The 20,861-nt window shown below is 43.2% G+C and overlaps 1 long non-coding RNA gene across 2 annotated transcripts in view; it reads left to right on the top strand.

Annotated features, from left to right (window-relative positions):
* LOC148141126 (uncharacterized) overlaps positions 1–20,861 on the top strand; it is a 136,304-nt gene that overhangs the window by 68,404 nt on the left and 47,039 nt on the right. The gene's annotated exons all lie outside the window — the stretch shown is intronic.

Here is a 20,861-nt window from a genome sequence, read left to right as displayed (position 1 = left end):
AACAAAGTGATATTCCTCTAGCTTGCATTGAGCTTCATTGGAAACATGTAGCAGGCCCAGGAAGGATATGTTAGTATGGGAGCAAGATAGTTTGTAGAAGTGGCCAGCAACTGGGAGGTCAGGGTCATTCGGACACAGCAGAGATGGTACGCAAAGTGGTCACCAATCTCTCCAGTGTAAAGGAGATTGCATTGTGAGCAATGAACGCAATAGACTAGATTGAAAGAAAGTGTAAATTTGCATGCTGTGATCAGGTCCAACCAGTGACAAGAAGTTTAACACCATCCAGGACAAAGCACCCAATCCAACCGTCTTAAATATTCAGTCCCTCCATCACCAGCCGTCACTGGCAGCAGCGTGTACCTGCTGTGGAGATGCACTGGTGCAACTCACAAAGAGTCATTCAACAGTATGTTAAACCTGTAACCTCTACTGCTCCAAAGGACAAAGGCAACAGATGCATGGGAGCGCCATCACCTTCAAGTTCCCCTCCAAGCCAAAATCCATCTTAACTGGGTATAACCATATCACCCTCTCCTTCATTGCCACTGGTCAAAATGAGTTGCACTGTAGGTGTACCTGCCCCAGGTGGACTGCAGTGGATCTAGAAGGCAGGTCACCAGCACCTTATCAAGGGCAATTAGAGATGGCAAGAACTGCTGGCTCAGCCAGCAATGCTCACATGCATGATTTAATAAAACGGGTAGCCACATTAAATGAGATAGAGTCATAGAGATGTACAGCATGGAAACAGACCCTTCGATCCAACCTGTCCATGCTGACCAGATATCCCAACCCAATCTAGTCCCACCTGCCATCACCCGGCCCATATCCCTCCAAACCCTTCCTATTCATATACCCATCCAAATGCCTCTTAAATGTTGCAATTGTACCAGCCTACACCACATCCTCTGGCAGCTCATTCCATACATGTACCATCCTCTGCGTGAAAAAGTTGCCCCTTAGGTCTCTTTTATATCTTTCCCCTCACACCCTAAACCTATGTCTTCTAGTTCTGGACTCCCCGACCCCAAGGAAAAGACTTTGTCTATTTATCCTATTCATGCCCCTCATAATTTTGTGAACCTCTATAAAGTCACCCCACAGCCTCCGACGCTCCAGGGAAAACAGCCCCAGCTTGTTCAGCCTCTCCCTATAGCTCAAATCCTCCAACCCTGGCAACATCCTTATAAATCTTTTCTGAACCCTTTCAAGTTTCACAACATCATTCCGATAGGAAGGAGACCAGAATTGCACGCAAAAAATATTCCAATAGTGGCCTAACTAATGTCCTGTACAGCCACAACATGACCTTCCAACTCCTGTACTCATGACAAAGAGAGGGCATAAATATATTTTATTTAATGCATTTAAATTATAATTTTAAATGTAAAATAAAAGGTTAAATGATATAATTTAATATTCTATTTAATAATATGTAATATAATTATACGTTGTCATCTAAGAAAAGTGCAGAAAGAGGAATTCGAAAAAACGTTGCAAATTTTGAAAATGTTCTTGACCATAAAACATTGTTGAAGCAAAATTTACGCAGATTCCAGAGGAATGTTCATCAAAAAAATTGATGCAGCATCAAGCCGTGGGGAAATTCCTGTTTAGTTCCAGGCTTTTAGAACTGGCTATGTAACTGCTCCAGCTGACTGTCAGATACAGATATAAAAATGGAGCAACAGTTTGATCAGATACAGATTAAATGGGAGTCAAACAAACCAAGTGAAGCTACAGTCATGGCAGATCACTGATAATTTTACCCATCATCACTGGGGTAGAAAACACCTCCAAACCTAGCCCTCGTCCAGGAAAAGATAAAGAACCCTGCCTATGGGAAGTAAGATCACTTCCTCCGGTGTTGCCCAATGATAGAAACATAGAAAATAGCAGCAGGAGTGGCTCATTCAATCCTATAGGCCTTGTTCTACCATGCCAGTTGAGTTGACACTTCCTCCCCATATACTTTAATTTCTTTAGCCAGAAGTATGTCTAATACCTTATTGAATGTTTTGGCCTCAAACACCTTCTGTGGCAGAGAATTCCACAGGCTCACCACTCTCTGGGTGAAGACATTTCTCCTCATCTCAGTCTGAGGTGGCCTACCCTGTATCCTTAGAATCCAATTGTAGATAGCAACAAAATAGCAACTCCATGTTGGAACCAGCATGGGCCTATCAGCTGAATAGCTTCCTTCTGTGCCATATGGACTTGATTTTTCATGGGAATGGGACGAGTATGTAGGGAAGTCCATAATCAGGCCAGAAACCTGTGGCCTTGTCCTGTAAGATAAATCTGTACAGAGCTTCCTGACAACCAGCTGGAATAGCTGGCCACAGTGTCCCTCAGGCAGCAGGAAGTCAGGGCTTATGGCAGTCAGTGGGAGGGGAATGACTACTGATGGAAATTTGATATGGTCAGGGGATGGATAAGTCGGAACTGGGGGCAGATCTGTCAGGGCACCAGGAGGCCCTAGGCTTCTTCACTTTGGAACCAGTCAAACTCCTCCTGGCTCACTTGGAAGCATCAACTAAACTTAACTCCAGGGCAACTGCTGTCAGATGTCACCCCTTCAACCTGAATCAGTACACCAATAACTGATTCAAAACCCACAGGATTATAGGAACAGGAGTAGGCCACTCAGCCCCTCATGTATATTGCTACATTCATTCATTTGAGGTTCCTTACCCGACTCAATCACAATGATTTCAACTAGGAAGCCCTGATTTTGGCAGAGTTAAATTCTTGGTGAGTTTGATTTGTCTATGTGTGAAATTCTGCACCTTCATTTCAATTCTGACAACAATCTTGAAAGGAATTTAACTACATTTTCCTAGCCCAATTGCTTATTTCAGCTTGTACATGGAATTAACGGCAACATTTTTATTTTTGTTTTACAAATTTGTACATAACATGCTCATTGTAAATACAAAAAGAAATTTTTCTGAAAGAAATTATTCTGTTTAATTAAGGCTTGTAAACACATCCTTACAGAAAAGATGAGGTATTTCTGATTGAACATTGGGATTTGAAAGCATACACAAGGCTGAACACTTCATTGTTCCTCTGACAATCTTCTATATGAAGTTATACCACTAAATGGGGCAGCACTTTGCTCAGCATTTCCACCCTCACCCCGCCCCATCAGCTGATAGACTGTGTGGCGGTGGGGGGGTGAGCAGAGCAGTGTACATACAGTAGATTAGATTACTTACAGTGTGGAAACAGGCCCTTCGGCCCTTCAAGTCCACACCGAGGAAACCGGAGCACCCGGAGGAAACCCACGCAGACACGGGGAGAATGTGCAAACTCCACACAGTCAGTCGCCTGAGGCGGGAATTGAACCCGGGTCTCTGGCGCTGTGAGGCAGCAGTGCTAACCACTGTGCCACCGTGCCGCCCACAGGTAGCAGGAAGATATGTCAAGTCTGGTCCATGACGTAGTTTTGTTGCTGGACAGGTTTCCAGGTTTTGTAAGCCTCCTTTGGCTGGGACCAGTAAGTTCCTCGAAACAAGGGTTTGACTTATGGACTGGCTGAAGTGTATCAGCACTGTTCCCCATTCATGTGTGCAACCCGTTTAAATAATGAAAGCTTCTTTTAACTGTGGTCTTTACACAGACAAACATTCCTATTCATTCAGATACACATACACTCACACATACACACACTTATGTACATAAACTAATACACTCACAGACACACACACACACATACATATATAAACATACACATTCAGTCGTGCACATCCACACACACATACAGACATACCACACACATGCACACTCATTCATACACACACACCATCTACATACATACACATACACACTATCAATACACACACCATCAGCATTTTGTTGACCAACATCTTACTGCCATGTGGAGGCAGCCTAGGCCTGCAGCTTATCCGGGAGCCATTGGACATATTGGCTCCAACATCAAAAGAAGCGTCTGAGGTAAAGAAGGTTGTCTCCCCATCCTTTGTCCTGGGGTATCCATTGAGCTCTCCAGAGAGGCCTGTCTGCTTGGCCCCTTCTGATTCATAATTTGCTGCCCCAAATGGAGCAGCCCTCTCCCTTGCCACATGGCCCACCTCTCTCCAGTACTTCTGGGATGATTGATGAGTTGGTCCCACAGCCAATAAGTGTTGACTCTGAGCTCCATGTGGACACTCACAACCTTATACCTGAACTGTAGCCTTCACCTTCTCTCCAACTAAAGGTGTTTGCAACCCAGGAAGGATAAGCCAGCATTTCTGTGTCAGTGGATATAGGAGATGGATTGGCACTCGGGTTGGGAAACTTTGCACCCATACCATGCTGGGGTAGAGGTCTACACCTGGCAGGGCAATGAGCTGGTTCTGCAGGGTTGAAGAATCCTTCTTGTTTTCATTGCCTTCATTTCAGAGTCTTTCGTTCCCCCATCACATTCCATTATTCACACATTTCTGGGCCTTGTAAAAGTTGTTCATTTATTCTGCCTGTCTTATTGCATTGCCGACCTACATACACACTAATGCAAAGTCAAAATATTGCAGATGCTAGAAGTTGGAAATAAAAATTGAAAATGCAGGAAGTACTCTGCAGGTCAGGAAGCAGCTGTCCAGAGAGAAATAGGGTTAATATTTCAGATTGGTGTTTATTTAGGTAAAAGTTTGGGAGATAATTCAAAAGGTGAGGGCCTGGCCAGCTGAACATATGGCCATCAATAGGTTGTTTAATTTTTTCATGGGATAAGGAACAAAGCCAGTATTTGTTGCCCAACCTTAATCGCCCCTTGATACAAGTGGTTTGCTCATTCTTCTCAGAATCTACTGTATTGCTATGGGTCTACACCCTATAGCTAGCCGGACTGGGCAAGGACACTTGGTTTCCTGTTCCAAAGAGCAATAGCAAACCAGTTGGTTGACATGGCTTTTACTGTCTTAGAGAGTAGCTTCATATTCCAGATGTATTAACAGAATTCACATTCCAGCAGCTGCCACAGAATTTGAATGAATATCCCAGAGTATTTGCCTGGCCCTCAGGAGTATTGTTCCAGTAACATTCCCAGCAGCTTATGCCAGAATGATTAGAACTGAGGATTTCCAAGAGGTGTGACCTGGCGGAAGGCAGGACGGAGGATTGTGACACTGATGGAGGTTCCAGAGGTTGGGACCGGATGGGCCCATGAAGGGATTTGTAATTAAGGATGGAAAATCAAGACTTTACTTAACCTAGAGCCACTGTAGTTCAGCAAGTGTAGGCGACAGGGGAATAGGACTTGGGGTGAGTCAGCACAGAGTTTTCTCTGCTTCTTGTTTCGAAAGGTAGGCTGGAAATGATCAGGAGCCAGAAGGCTCAGCTGCCTCAACCCAAGCTGTCAACCTTCAAGCAAGGCACTACTCCAAGTTTCGCTAGGACAATGTCACTGGCCACTTCCATGAACAATTTTCATAATACATCCCTTTGTAGCCAGAGCCAGTGGCCCCCTCTATATTGGGGAGACAGGCCGGCTACTTGCGGAGCGTTTCAGAGAACACCTCTGGGACACCCGGACCAACCAACCCAACCACCCTGTAGCTCAACATTTCAATTCCCCCTCCCGCTCCACCAAGGATATGCAGGTCTTTGGACTCCTCCATCGTCAGACCACAACAAAACGACGGTTGGAGGAAGAACGCCTCATCTTCCGGCTAGGAACGCTCCAACCACAAGGGATGAACTCGGATTTCACCAGTTTCCTCATTTCCCCTCCCCCCACCCTGTCTCAGTCAAATCCATCAAATTCAGCACCGCCTTCCTAACCTGCAATCTTCTTCCCGACCTCTCCGCCCCCACCCCAGTCTGACCTATCACCCTCACCTTGACCTCTTTCCACCTATCACATTTCCGACGCCCCTCCCCCAAGTCCCTCCTCCCTACCTTTTATCTTAGCCTGCTGGACAAACTTTCCTCATTCCTGAAGAAGGGCTTATGCCCGAAAAGTGGATTCTCCTGTTCCCTGGATGCTGCCTGACCTGCTGCGCTCTTCCAGCAACACATTTCCAATCCTGTTTTCCATCAAACTGTTCCAGAAAGTACTATGGCTGCACCTAGACACACAGACTGCACTGTTCAAGCAGCCAGTTCTAAACCACCTTCTCCAGCACAATTAGGTTTGGGTAGTAAATGCTAGTCTTGCCAGTGATGCTCACCCCCCCCCCCCCCCCCCAACCAGGAGTAAATAGATAAATAACCATGAAACTTCAGGAGTCTAATATTCTTTTTCTCTTAATTATGTTGCTGAAGTCCCAGTCAGATAGGATAGTGAAGGAGGTGCTTGATACGCTTGCCCCTATTGGTCAGTGCATTGAGTTCAGAGGTCATGCTGCAGCTATAAAGGACATTGGTTAGGCCGCTTTTGGAACACTGCATGCAGTTCTGGTCTCCCTGCAACAGGAAAGATGTTGTGAAACTTGAAAGGGTTCAGGAAAGATTTACAGGGATGTTGCCAGGGTTGGAGACAGGGAGACGCTGAATAGGGTGGCACTGTTTTCCCTGGAGCATCAGAGGCTGAGGGATGACCTTATTGAGGTTTATAAAATCATGAGGGGCCTGGATAAGATAAATAGACAAGGTCTTTTCCTTGGGGTAGGGGAGTCCAGAACTAGAGGTTATATGTTGAAGGTGAGAAGAGAAAGATTTAAAAGGGACCTAAGGGGCAACGTTTTCACGCAGAGGGTGGTGCGTGTATGGAATGAGCTGCCAGAGGAAGTGGTGGAGGCTGGTACAATTACAACATTTAAAAGGCATGTGGGTCGGTATATTAATAGGAATGGTTTAAAGGGATATGGGCCAAATGCTGGCAAATGGGACTGGATTAATTTAGGATATCTGGTTGGCATGGACAAGCTGGACTGAAGAGTCTATTTCCGTGCTGTATGGCTCTATGATTGTGATAGAAGGTTAACAATGCACAGGATTCAAAAAGGCATTTGCCCAAACAAATACAATGGCTACATGAGAAATTATATATGAATTGATTGAGTTCTGCTTACATTTAGCAACAGTAGCACCAATCAAAGAAATAAGCTGATCTTCTCAATAGTCTGCGCACATAGGAGGACTGATTTGAACACTTAATGTGCTTGTATAATGAAATTTGGTTGAAAAATCTAAATAAAGCATCCATCATGGGCAAAATTGCTGCCCTTCACTTCTGTTTTGCCACGATCTGTCAGCCTTTGCAGTAAATGTCAACAGGCTAATTGCTTATTTATAACACCACAACCATGTCTGTTTCAGCTTTCACTCAGCAACTACTCATCTGTGGATCTCCAGCTATTGAGCTATGAGCAGGAGCAGTCATGGGATCCATTCTTCCCCAGGTAGTCTGTAATCATTGACAGCAATGTATCTCTGCCTCAAATACAGCACCTCCTGTCTTCAGCTAACTTCGTAAAGATCAATTCTCTTTCTTCTTAAATTGGTTTGATGTTACATACCACTTGCTAAAAAGATCAATGCATTTTCAGGGTGATACTGCAGAATTTTGCATTCATGTTGTCAGTCTGGAGAACACTGTAATATCAGAACTGAATCCATGCCAAATTTTGCCATCAATTTAGGCATTCATTTGAGAGTGACATGTATTTAATGCAGTTGGAGTTATTATAGGATCCAAGGAGCTGCTGTGGGTGCTCTCTCTTTCTCTGTGGACATCTATAATATGGATAAACTGAGCACATCACTAATTTTGGACTTTCTGCTGCATAAACCATACATTTGCTGTCACCAATTATTCTCAAAAACCACTTACGTTTTGAAACACCATCATGTCTGTGAGTAAATTATGTTAGACGTCACCTTCTCTATTTATAGATTCGCAGTGAACTCATGACAACTTGTTGCTTCTGATTGGGACACTATCTGCATTTCTTGGTGATGTCTTCCTGGATTAAGGGATTCAGGTTTTCTCAAATGGACATAAACAGCAAACAAACCTCATCCTTACACTTAAAGCCCAATTGCTCACAATCCAGCACCTGATTGTGTGTAATCCCTACAAAACATGCACACATGCTGGCCCCACTGTGCAGCACCGAGTCTGAGCACAGACCTGCCAGGCTGTGGGGCACCAGGCCAACAGGCTGGCAGGTCAACTGCCGGCAAAAAAGACCAGGCCCACCTCTTAGCTTCAGCACAAGAACACCAACAGCACTTGGTACAAGGCTGCAAGCTGTGCCACCCAACAACTATTTTGCTAAATTCTCTTCTCACGCCTCAAATAAATCAAATAGGGAATAGAGGTGAAATCCACGGGTGCCATTTCTCCAAGATCACACAACTACTCACTGTGCACGGCATCTGAACTTGGGCACATGGCTCGCCATGAGTTTTATAAAGATATGAACTGAAAATCAGACAGAGATAGATGGAGAGGGTCTCCTGCTTGAACCAGAGCCAAAACAATTTCCTTTCTATTCCTTCAAGTGGAAGGAAGGGCAGCTAAACTATTATGAATACATTGGAGTCCATTTTGATTTTGAGTAACAGTGTAAAATGAACAATATTAGCTCGCTTAAACACCTCTCCTGGCCTTTGCTTTGAGTCAAGGTCATGGCTGTATAATTGCCTCTTCTCAGTGCAATTCTTACAGATACTGTTAACCTGCTTCTAGATCTGGACACATAGTATATTTTATACCTCGGATCTGCAGAGATGACACTAGTTTCTATGTGCGTCTCAGGCTTGCTTTCCAATGCTTTAAAATGTCTGTTCCACACTTCAGCTCCAGCATCAACAGTTTGTTTACCTTTCTCTGAGTCCGTACTCACTGGTCAGGCACGGTGAGCATCAATAGTAGGCAGACTCACATACTGTGAACTGTCCCACCTGTCCATCTTCCTTCTCACCTTTGCTCCACCCTCCCCTCTGACCTATTGCCATCACACCCAACCTCCATGTACTTATCGCCTTCCCAGGTACCTTCACCCACCCCATCCCCAATCTCCTTGCCACCGCCCCCCACCCACCCCAACATTCCTGATGAAGGGCTTATGTCTGAAGCGTCGATTCGCCTGCTCCTCAGATGCTGTCTGACCTGCTGTGCTTTTCCAGCGCCACACTCTCAACTCTGATCTCCAGCATCTGCAGTCCTCTCATAAACAAAGATTGAAAAATTGAATACTGTCGAGTCCAAATTTTTTTTGAACTCTGTAAATGGATGAATTTAGACTGAGTTCAAACCTCTTGCATGCCCTGCTTTTAAAACTGCCATCATCACCATAATCCTGCCCCCGACCCCTTTATCCTTTGTCCTCTCAAATTATTGTTTCTTTTTACCTCACCTTCAGCACAACCACATCCCTACCATTTATGACTCAAATCCTTTCAGCTTGCTTCCAATACTAACCTAATTGAAGTCACCAATGCTATCCTGGCTAACAGAGACTGTAGCATGTTATTAATCCTCTTTGACTTCTATTCTGGTATCCTTTGCTATGGTTACCCTTGGATTCACTTAAAGATGCATCATTTACTCTAATATAGGTCAACTCCCACACTCTCTGCTCTATAACTGAAGACCAATTCACTTTCTGCTTGATTTTTAATTCCGAACTCTAATGACAGAGCTGCAATGTCTACATCAAGACTGTTTGAAGAAAGACAGTTTTTAATCGTTAATGAGGGGCTGGATGTTTTATTTCTGCAAACATGTATCATTAATTTGGAACTAGGGAAAAGGTCAAATTTACCACCAGGTGCTCATTCCTTCAACTTTCCCATTCCCTAATTTCAAGAGAAAATTGTAGCTCAAGCGAAACTATCGGATCTTTTTAAATTGGAATATCTAAAACTAACACAGTGACACCAAGATTCACTCCTTGCGCAGTGTCAGTGCTGGGATTAATTGTAAGTAAATTAGGACCCTGATCTCATGGGCCTGTTAAATCAATGTGATTTTTACATTTTATGGATCAGTGATAAAGATATCGACCCAGACCCTGACATTTTATCACAGAGAAAGAGCAATTAGGATCTTAGCTTGAGCTCTGAAAATCGGGCTGCCTTTGACAGTCTAGGATTTATATGTTACGTAGGTATGAGTTCAGTATTCAGTAAGCACCTCATAATGTCACTTTTTCTTCTTTGAATGTTGCAAGTTTAATTTCGCCAGCCAGTGTTATCTGAATGAATAGATGGTGTGACTCTAAGTATTGGCTGGGAAAGGAATAATGTGGGGGATGGAATGCACACACCATTATTCGTTTTTTAATGTAAATTATTGTTCATTAAAACACAGGAAATAGAAGCAGGAGAAGGCAAAACGGCCTTGAGTCTGCTCTGCCATTCAACAAGGTCATGGTTGGTCTGATTGAGGCCTTAACTCCACGTTCCTGTCAAAACCTCCATAACCCTCAGCTCCCTTCCAATTCAAAAATCATTAACTCAGTCTTGAATGTATCCACCCTGTCAAATCCCCTCAGGATCATCCAGTGTTACAATAAGATATGTTGAGGTTGTACAGGACGTTGGTGAGGCCTCTTCTGAAGTACTGTGTACAGTTCTGGTCTGATATAGGAAGAATATTATTAAACTGGAGAGTGTTCAGAAAAGATTTTCCAGGATGTTGCTGGGAATAGAGGGTTTGAGATATAAGAATAGACTGGATAGGCTGGGACCTCTTTCACTGGAGGTTGGGGCAGTGGTGGACCTTATTGAGATTCATAAAATCATGAGTGGCATAGGGTAAATGGCAAGGGTCTTTTCCCCAAGGTAGGGGAGTTCAAAATTAGGGGCATATTTTTAAGTTAAGAGGATAAAGATTTAAAACAACATGAGGGAAACTTTTTTATAGGGGCATTGGTTGTTTGTAGAATGAACTGCCAGAGAAGGTGATGGATATAGGTACAGTTACAACATTTAAAAGGTATTTGGATAGGTACATGGATATGAAACGTTTGGAGCGATATGGGCTAGCACAGTCAGATGGGACTTGTTTAGTTTGGGATTATGCTCAGCATGGACTGGTTGGATTGAAAGATCTGTTTCCGTGCTGTTTGATCCTATGACTGTAAGATGATTCTTCTAAACTCCAATAAGTATAGGCCAAACCTGTTTGATCTTTCTTCAAAGGAGAAGCCTTTCATTCGAGGAATGCACTGAGTAAAGTTTCTCTGAATTGTTATATACATTGAGGACACTTAACTTGTACACATTACACCCTTTGGAGGCTCAGCACATCCTCCTGATAACTTACTTTCCAACCTTGCTTTCCTTATAAGACCAGCCTCTCATACCAAGAATCAACCCTGGGACTGTTCTCTGAACTACGTCCGATAGAAGTGTGTCCTTCCTTCAGTAAAGAGACCAAACATCAGTCTTCTGCTTGCACTAAGTTTTATAATTACTCAGTATCTCACTCAAACTCTGTGTTTAACTGAACCTCTGTCAGTGTGCTGGGATGGTACAACATCATGGGGATACAGCAACATTGTGTGTGATGCAGATTTGTGCAGTGAATGACTGATCAAGGTGCCAGAGAGTTTGAAGTTGTGAAAAATTTCTCCATCATGGCAGCAACTCACATTATATTGCACCTTTAATGTAATACATCTGCTCAGGGCATTTCACAGGTGTTTTATAAAACAAAAATCTGATATTGAGCCACATAAAGGAGATCTTAAGGTAGAGCACCAAAGGTTTAGACTAAGGTGATGGTTTAAGGGACACCTTAAAGGTAGAAATGCAGACTGATGTATAGGGAGTGAATTCTGGAACTTGGAACAGAAGGCATGGCACCCAATGGAGCAATTAGAATCTCTGATGCTCAAGAGGCTTAAATGAGAGAAAAACAGACTTCATGGAGTGCTGAGCAGATTACAAAGATAGGGAAGAAGAGCATGTCAAGGTAGTTTAAAACAAGATGGAGAATTTAAAACCAGGGTCTTTCCAGAGAGGGAGCTATTCTGAGTTGGGAGCACAAAATTCATAGTTGACCTAGAGTTGGTGCAAGTCAGGACGCAAGCTACAGAGTGAATGGCCTTTACAGAGAGTGGATGATGGGATACTGGTTAAGAATGTATTGGAATTGTCAACAAAACATGAATGAGAGTTTCAGCAGCAGATGAGCTGAGAGTGGAACATAGGCAGGCAATGTTGCAGAGGTGAAAATAGGAGGTTCTAGTGTTGGTGCAGATATGTGATCAGAGCTCATTGGAGTGTCAAATCTGACCCCAAGGTTGCACAGAGAATAATTTAGGTTCAGGTCATTGTCAATAAGAGTGGTGGAGTTTGCAATTAAGGAATGGATTTGGAGTCTGAACCAAACAACTTCAGTCTTCTTAATATTCAGCTGGAGGGAATTTATTTTCGAGTACAAGGGAAGAATTGAAAGAGGTTGTGGTGAGATGGAAATGGGTGCTGTTAACGTATTGGCGAAAATATGATGGTGCAAAGGGGGATGGAGCATGTGGATGATAAATGGGAGGGGTCTAAGGGTCAATCCTCAGGGGACATCGCCAGAGATAGCAGTAAAGGAGCAGGGAGAGACATTATTGCAAGTGATGCTCTATCTATCACTAATGGAAGCAGGTGAGAGTAAACCTCACTGGCAGGATGATGATGAAGAGATGTTAGAGGAGGGTGATTTGGTCAATCATTTTAATGATGTGGAGGTGCCGGTGTTGGACTGGGGTGGACAAAGTCAGAAGTCACACAACACCAGGTTATATTTGAATCGGTCTATTTGAAATCACAAGCCTTTGAAGCGCTGCTCCTTTATCAGGTGAAATGAAGGGAAGCGCACAGGCACAAAAAGTGAACTATAACCTGGTGTCATGTGACTTCTGACATATTAAATAGTACAGACAGATTGAGAAGGAGAAGGGGGCGATCGTTTCCATCTGTCACAGACATATAGGATGTCACTGCTGACTTTGTTCCTAGGCTTGTCAACACTGGTTATATTATTCCGGGAGATTTAATCATGTGACATCAAATCACACGATATCTGGTCACGTGATGCATGTAACTATCTCAAATCTGACCTTGCACACATTTTCTTTCTACAAATTGCAATATGTTTCTCTATGTCTAGACTCTTCAAGATAATTTATGGGATATTTTAATATAATGTATGAAGCAAAAACAAAACCCTCTGTCAATTGAGGTCTAAACTGTCATGTTGGATAAAAATCATAATTATTCCTGTCATTTTTGGAGACAGTAGCACAATGCTTATGTGATTAGATAAGTAATTAAGAGGTCTGGGTTAATAATCCAGGGTCAGGAGTTCAAACCTCACCATTTTGGAGAAAATTCTAAAGGAGCAAATTAACCCACTCAGAAATGTGTGGGTTAATTAGGGATAGTCAGTATGGTTTTGTCAGTGGGAGGCCATGCCTAGCACATTTGTTTGATTTTTTTGAAAATACGATCAAGTATGCGATGAGGGAAGTTCAGTTGATGTTGTTTATGTGGACTTTAGCAAAGCTTTGACAAGGACCCACATGGGAGACTGAGTGAGAAGGTTAAGGCACATGGAATTGTGGGAAACTTGGTGAGATGGATGAGAAAGTGGCTTAGTAATAGGACACAAAGGAAGGAAGACTGATTGAGTGACTGGAGGCCAATGTTTAGCAGTGTACCACAAGGATCAGTACTGGGATCCTTACTGTTAGTTATGTACCTGAATAATATAGATGAAAATGTCTGGGAAATTTTAAGCAAATTTGCAGACAATGCCAAGATTGGTAAAATGGTTAAGAGCGAAGATAGTTGTAGGTTGCAGAAAGGTATAGATGGGTTGGTCAGGTGGACAGACCAGTGGCAGATGGTATTTAACCCTGGTAAGTGTGAGGTGATGCACATTGGAAGAAGAAACAAGATGAGGGAGTAGTTAATAAATGGTGGGATACTGAGTATCTTAAAGGAACAGAGGGATCTTGGGAAAATTATTCACGGATCTCAGAAGTCAGCAGAGCATAGGAATAGGATAGTTAAGGTGGCATATAGCACACTTGCTTTCATAGTCGTGGCGTAGAATATAAGAACAAGGAGGTAATGCTGTACAGAGCATTGGTCAGGTCACACTGAAGGACTATATGCAGTTCTGATCACTCACTCTAGGAAGGAAGTGATAGCACTCGAGGGGACACAGAGGAGGTCACCAGATGTTGCCTGAGTTGGTGAAATTGAACTATAAGGAGTGACTAGATAGACTTGGATTGTTTTCTTTAGAGCAGTGAAGACTGGGGTGGGAACATGACTGAGGTGTATAAGATTATGAGGGATACAGACCGGGTGAAAACAGAGCAGCTGCTTCTCTTGGTTGTGGGGTCAATGTTTAGGGGGCATAGATTCAGGATAACAGGCAGGAGATTCAGTGGGGATTTGGGAAAAACGTTTTCACTCAGCGGGTGGTGGGAATCTGGATTGCAGTCCCTGGGAATGCAGTGGAGGCTGGAAACCTTACAATCTTTCAAAAATACTTGGATGAGTCCTTCAAAAATCATAACATTCAAGGATGTGGGATGAGTGCAGGAAATTGGGATCAGGAACCTTTAATGGGAGATATGTCAGTGTAAACTCGATGGACGGAAGGGCCTCTCCTGTGCTGTATAAGTCTCTCAATGACTGCTGGGGAATTTAGGTTCAGTTCATTAAATAAACTTGGAATCAATCATTTGTTTCTGCAATGGTGACCGTGAAACTACTCAATTGCTGTAAAAATCAACTGGTTCATTAATGTCCTTTAGGGAAGGAAATCTGCCATCTTTACCTGGCCTGGCCTATATGACGTTCCAGATCCACAGCAATGGGCTTGAGCTTTAACTTCCTTCTGAATCTATTTAGGAAACCACTGAGTTGACCACTGCCCTTTGCAAGGGCATTTAAGGCATAAATATTGACATCACCACTAATGTCCAGATCCCGATAGAATAAGTAAACTGTCTTCTTGTGGAGCCTTCAGTCAGCTCATTTCAGGATTTTTAAGATGAAAGCTACACGTTAAATCAATATTCTTTTGCCACGTCTTGTGAAATGGTTTTTGTTAACATTAAGCATCTAAAGTAACGAAAGTGGATCTGCATCTCCTTGTTAAATGGATCATCTCCTCTCAACTTGTTCGGAAGAGAGACGTGCAGTTCCAAAATGTTTTTGTGTGACCTCAGGACGTGACCAAGTTATGTTAGGCCCAAGAAGTATTATTGAAGTGTGCTCACTGAGTAATACGGGAAACATAGCATGATTAGCACAGTCCACAAACAGTAATATGATAAAAACCAAAAGACCTGCAGATGCTAGAGATCAGAAATATTATTAATATCAGAAAATCTAAGCAGGTCTGGCAATGTCTATGGAGAGAAATCAGAGTTAATGTTTCAAGTCCAGTGACTCTTCCTCAGATCAGTAATATGATAATGACTCATGATGATCTATTTTTAAGTATTGAGCAGGGGTTAAGTGACCATCAGGAGACAGACGAGGATTCTACAGCTCCTCTACAAAATAGTCCCGATCGAACTTTAAAATCCATCAGAGAATGTTTTGGTGTAACACCTTGTCCAAAAGCCAACACTACCAACAGTGCAGCACACCTTCAGTGCTGCTCTGGTAGGTCAGCCTCCATCATGTGCTAACAAATCTCTGAAATGGGTTTACAATCCCACAACCTTCTACGTCAGAAGGCATGAGTACAAGCATTAAGCAACCAGCTGACACAATATATTTTAACGTATAAAAATAAAGATGTGTTTTGTTTTTAGCTGTATCAAATTATAATTAGATCCAGTAGAGTTCAGGAATGTTAACTTATTTGCTATTGTCAGTTATTTCTGGATATGAGTCAAAGGTTTTGGTAAAACAAATTTACAGCTTACAAGTTGTTTGCCAACTTTGCCTCAGACATTCAGCTGTGACAGATGTTGAAATCTGAATTAAATAAAAATCTGGAATTGGAAGCTAGTCTAATACTAATTATTATTAAAAACCATTTGGTTCACTGATGTCCTTTAGAGATCTGCCATCTTTATCTGGTCTAACCTACATGTGACTCCAGATCCACAGCAAAATGGTTGACTCTTAGCTGCCCTGTGAAAACCAATCAGTTCAAGGATAATTAGGGATGGGCAACAGCCTTGAGAATAAAAAGAAGACAAGAATAACAAAAATACAAACTGGAATTTTGATAGGAAGAAGAGTTGTAGAATCATCATGGGAAGTTCATTCTTGATCAAAGATCAGAGGCAGAATCTCCTGTGGGTTGGGGAGAAGGAAGAAGGACATTTTGTTCAGAAGGGAGGAGGTCTACCTGGTCCCTGATACTTACCCACCTCCACTTGAATTCTGAACAGGAAGGTCCATGGCTGACCTGCCTGTCCCAGCATTAATTGAGGCTCTCAACCACTAGTAGATCACTATTTGTAAGGGCACCTGCCCAATCCTGCTGGAATTAATCCTGTAGATAGGCATCTTTCCAGAGGGAAAAAGAGTGCATGTTGCTCTTCAACTTTGGGAGGGGGGGCATGGTCATAGGGAGTTTTGATCAAAAATATTCAATGCCTCATTGAGGCATTGTACATAGTTCAGGGGTTAGCAGGGTTAGCCATGTGCCCATCTTTGATTTGGATCTCCTGAGCCCACTCTGCTCTCCCTGCCCCAGAAGACCTTCACTCCCCCCTCCCAAATCCTCCACACCCGCAATAAACTTAGCCTGTGCCCTTGGACTCTGGGGTAATCATAGCTTTCTATATGGCACTTCCAAGCTCAGGAGTTTCCACGTCTGATTGGCCAGCATTTTCTGTCAGGAGGGGTTTCTGACTCCAGACTAAGTGCCTGATGGGAAGACAGTCTGGTGGCCTTCCTCGTAAGAGTCAGCATGGTCATCTCCATGTTTTCTCGGGCACCATGCCAAACAGGTAGAGGCGGCATCCTGAGTGAGTGGATAATGCAGAAGGCATGCACGGTTTATGGTGCCGGGTATAGGAATGAGTGAGAATGAGTAAGGGAAGATATTTCAGCCAATAGTGACAGTGGTAGAGTGTGATCCTTGGTGGGAGATGGGCACAGTCACACAGACATATAATGAGTGCGAGGTATCGAGAGAAGATGGTGTTAATTGCTCTGACAGAGTGAAGAAGGTCATTGACCTTCAGGCTAGGTATTACTCCAGATAGCTGAGACTGCTTAAACCCAGGTGGCACCTCAGGCCAGACTGGCATGACCAGTGCCATGGCCTCCATTGCTGGCCATGGGGGCAGAGGAAGTCCAGCCTGTGTACCACCTTCTCCAGGCAAACCTCAAGGTCCCTAATCGCACCATGGGGCACTCATTGCTTGATTCAGCCGTGTCCAGGGGGCAGATGTCAACAAATGTGGAGGACAGCTCCAAACTGGCAGTGCCAGTCCATGCACACGACCGCCTTTTAAAGATGGCGTACAGCACCAGGAATGCCAATGAATCACTGGCTATCTGATACATGGGTGGTAAGCAGTGTTCATCCTGAGCTGTGCAGCTGTTCCAAGTTTCCTGAAATTCTGAGCACACCAATCAACTTGTCAACACATTCATTTCCAGTTTCAGAATTTGCTGTCAAGCACTGACCTCAGAAGCTCACACACTGATTAAAAACAGTCAGCTGGAGTATTGGTGGCGGGTTGTTCTGGAAATGGTGGTGATAAGATGGTGTTGGAAGCAGATGTGAGGGATGCATTAGGGGTGGAATAGATAATTAATGAGGTGAGTTTATGCAACTTGGATTAGCCAAGTAAACCTCTATAAGGTCACCCCTCAGCCTCCGACGCTCCAGGGAAAACAGCCCCAGTCTGTTCAGCCTCTCCCTGTAGCTCAGATCCTCCAACCCTGGCAACATCCTTGTACATCTTTTCTGAACCCTTTCAAGTTTCACAACATCTTTCTGATAGGAAGGGGACCAGAATTGCACACAATATTCCAACAGTGGCCTAACCAATGTCCTGTACAGCCGCAACATGACCTCCCAACTCCTGTACTCAATACTCTGACCAATAAAGGAAAGCATACCAAACGCCTTCTTCACTATCCTATCTACCTGCGACTCCACTTTCAAGGAGCAATGAACCTGCACTCCAAATCCCTTTGTTCAGCAACACTCCCTAGGACCTTACCATTAAGTGTATAAATCATACTAAGATTTGCTTTCCCAAAATGCAGCACCTCGCATTTATCTGAATTAAACTCCATCTGCCACTTCTCAGCCCATTGGCCCATCTGGTCCAGATCCTGTTGTAATCTGAGGTAACCCTCTTCGCTGTCCACTACACCTCCAATTTTGGTGTCATCTGCAAACTTACTAACTGTACCTCTTATGCTCGCATCCAAATCATTGATGTAAATGACAAAAAGTAGAGGGCCCAGCACCGATCCTTGTGGCGCTCCACTGGTCACAGGCCTCCAGTCTGAAAAGCAACCCTCCACCACCACCCTCTGTCTTCTACCTTTGAGCCAGTTCTGTATCCAAATGGCTAGTTATCCCTGTATTCCATGAGACCTAACCTTGCTAATCAGTCTCCCATGGGGAACCTTGTTGAACGCCTTACTGAAGTCCATATAGATCATCTACTGCTCTGCCCTCATCAATCTTCTTTGTTACTTCATCACTTTATATCTTCAAGACTTATGTTTAGATTATTTCTATTTAATGGTTTTCATGATCAGTTCTACCATCTTCACAGCCCTAATGTTGGCAGAATGCAGAGATCAGTCTGTGATATTGTCATAAATAAAGCAGAAGCAGAACTGAATTGACCAGCTGACATACAAAAAATTCCTTCCTTAGCTGCACAGTACTTTCCTTTAAAATGTTCAGGGGGCTGTCTGGCACCAAGTGGATTCTGGGAAGGGCAGCTGCCATTAACCCCAGAATCACACAGGCATCTTGTTAAGATTTGGGAGGGGAGTATCACCTTTGGAGAAGAAAAGGAGGAACCCAGTCTCGTAATGAATTAAATAAACTGAAACTTGGAGCCAAGCAACACATGAGTTAATCCCACATATACTGATTATTGATCACCTGCAAAATAATGCTTCATGTGGGATTTCAAGGGTAAGAGAACTCTTTTAAAAATGGTAACTAATTTTCAAATTATTTATATTATTCATACATTTCAATAGATTTAAATCCAGTATTCTTGCATGTTTCCTGACTACAATGCAGGCTTTGCCTCTAACAGAAAGTGAGTCCATGGTGACAATGACAGCTACTGTCGACTAATGTAAATACCCATCAAGTTCACTGATGCCCTTTAGCGAAGGAAATCTGCCACCCTGACCTGGTCTGGCTTACATCTGACTGCCAACCCACTACAATGTGGTCAACTCTTAACTGTCCTCTGAAAATGACTAAGCAAATAGTCATAGGGTCATAGAGATGTGCAGTACGGAAACAGACTCTTTGGCCCAACTCGTCCATCCCAACCAGATATCCCAATCTAATCTAGTCCCATTTGCCAGCACTTGGCTCATAACCCTCTAAACCATTCCCATTCATATACCCATCCAGACGCCTTTTAAATAGTGCAATTGTACCAGCCTCCACCATTTCGTCTGGCAGCTCATTCCATATACATACCACCCTCTGTGTGAAAATGTTGTCCCGATAGGTCCCTTTTAAATCTTTCCCCTCTCACCCTAAACCTCTGCTCTCTGGATGCCCCCACCCGAAAGGAAAATACCTTGTCTATTTACCCTATCCATGTCCCTCTAGATTTTATAAGCCTCTATTAGGTCACCCCTCAGCCTTTGGCACTGCAGGGAAAACAGCCCCAGCCTATTCAGCTTTTCCCTGTAGCTCAAACCCTCCCAACCTGGCAACATCCTTGTAAATCTTTTCTGAACCCTTTCAATTTTCACAACACCCTTCCGATAGGAGGGAGATCAGAATTGCAAATAATATTCCAATTAGGGATGGGCAAGCATTCCACGGAAGAGTAAAGAATAAAAGAATAATGTCTGAGTCAAGATAAATGTATGTGAATGGAGGAACAAACCATATTGGTAAAGCTATTGCTCTCAGATTGAGACTCCCAGGAGACTCGTTCCCCACTCCCAGAGTTCCCAGTCATCCTGGAATGGCTGCAGCCCAACTTCCCACAGAAGGTGAATCTTGACAGACACATCCTTCTATGGCTTGGCAAAGAATCTCTCAATGGAACAAATACAATACGGCAGCTCCTTTGAAAAATGAATAACAAGGGGAGCCTAAAAGATGAAAGAAAATGGGGACAATTATGAATTTGTCGAGAAGTGTGAAACAGAATTGGAAGTACAAATCAGAAGAAATGCAAAAATAATTGCTCAGTAATACTAAACTTTTAAACATAGGTAAGAGGAGATATGAAGTTGAAGTATTTTGTCTTGTACTCATCAGGACTAGAATTCAAGAAAGACATTTGATAAAAGGAGCAGTAATTTATACGATGTGAGAAGAGTGTGCTAATTGGTCAGGCCATCATTGTCATGGAGATGCAGCAAGATCATGAAGGTGGACTCTGAATGGTCAGGGTGTTGTCATGGGAATACAGCAGGAATTGGCAGTCTCCATGACCCCTTTTATCCTAGCGACAATGGTGCTATGGATGTACAAATTTCATTTTGTCTACATAAAACAGGGTCCTGTGTGTTAATCTAAGTAACTTTAGTGTTCACAACTGCGTCTCCTTGTGAGCCCAACAGATAATCTTAAACAAAAACAGAAATTGCTGGAAAAGCTCAGCATGTCTGGCAGCATCTGTGGAGAGAAATCAGAGTTAACGTTTTGGGTCCAGTCACCCTTTCTCAGAACACATGCACATAATCTTAAATTGGTTTCTGGTGTAATTCTTAACACAGCCCAGAAATGTAGAATGGGC

The sequence above is a fragment of the Chiloscyllium plagiosum genome, unplaced genomic scaffold (genome assembly GCF_037043375.1).
Source record: "Chiloscyllium plagiosum isolate Xiang-an unplaced genomic scaffold, Cpla_swu_hap1 HiC_scaffold_34, whole genome shotgun sequence".
Taxonomy (NCBI): Eukaryota; Metazoa; Chordata; class Chondrichthyes; order Orectolobiformes; family Hemiscylliidae; genus Chiloscyllium; species Chiloscyllium plagiosum.
The sequence above is the reverse complement of the archived record's forward strand: the minus strand, read 5'-3'. Positions and strand labels throughout refer to the sequence as shown.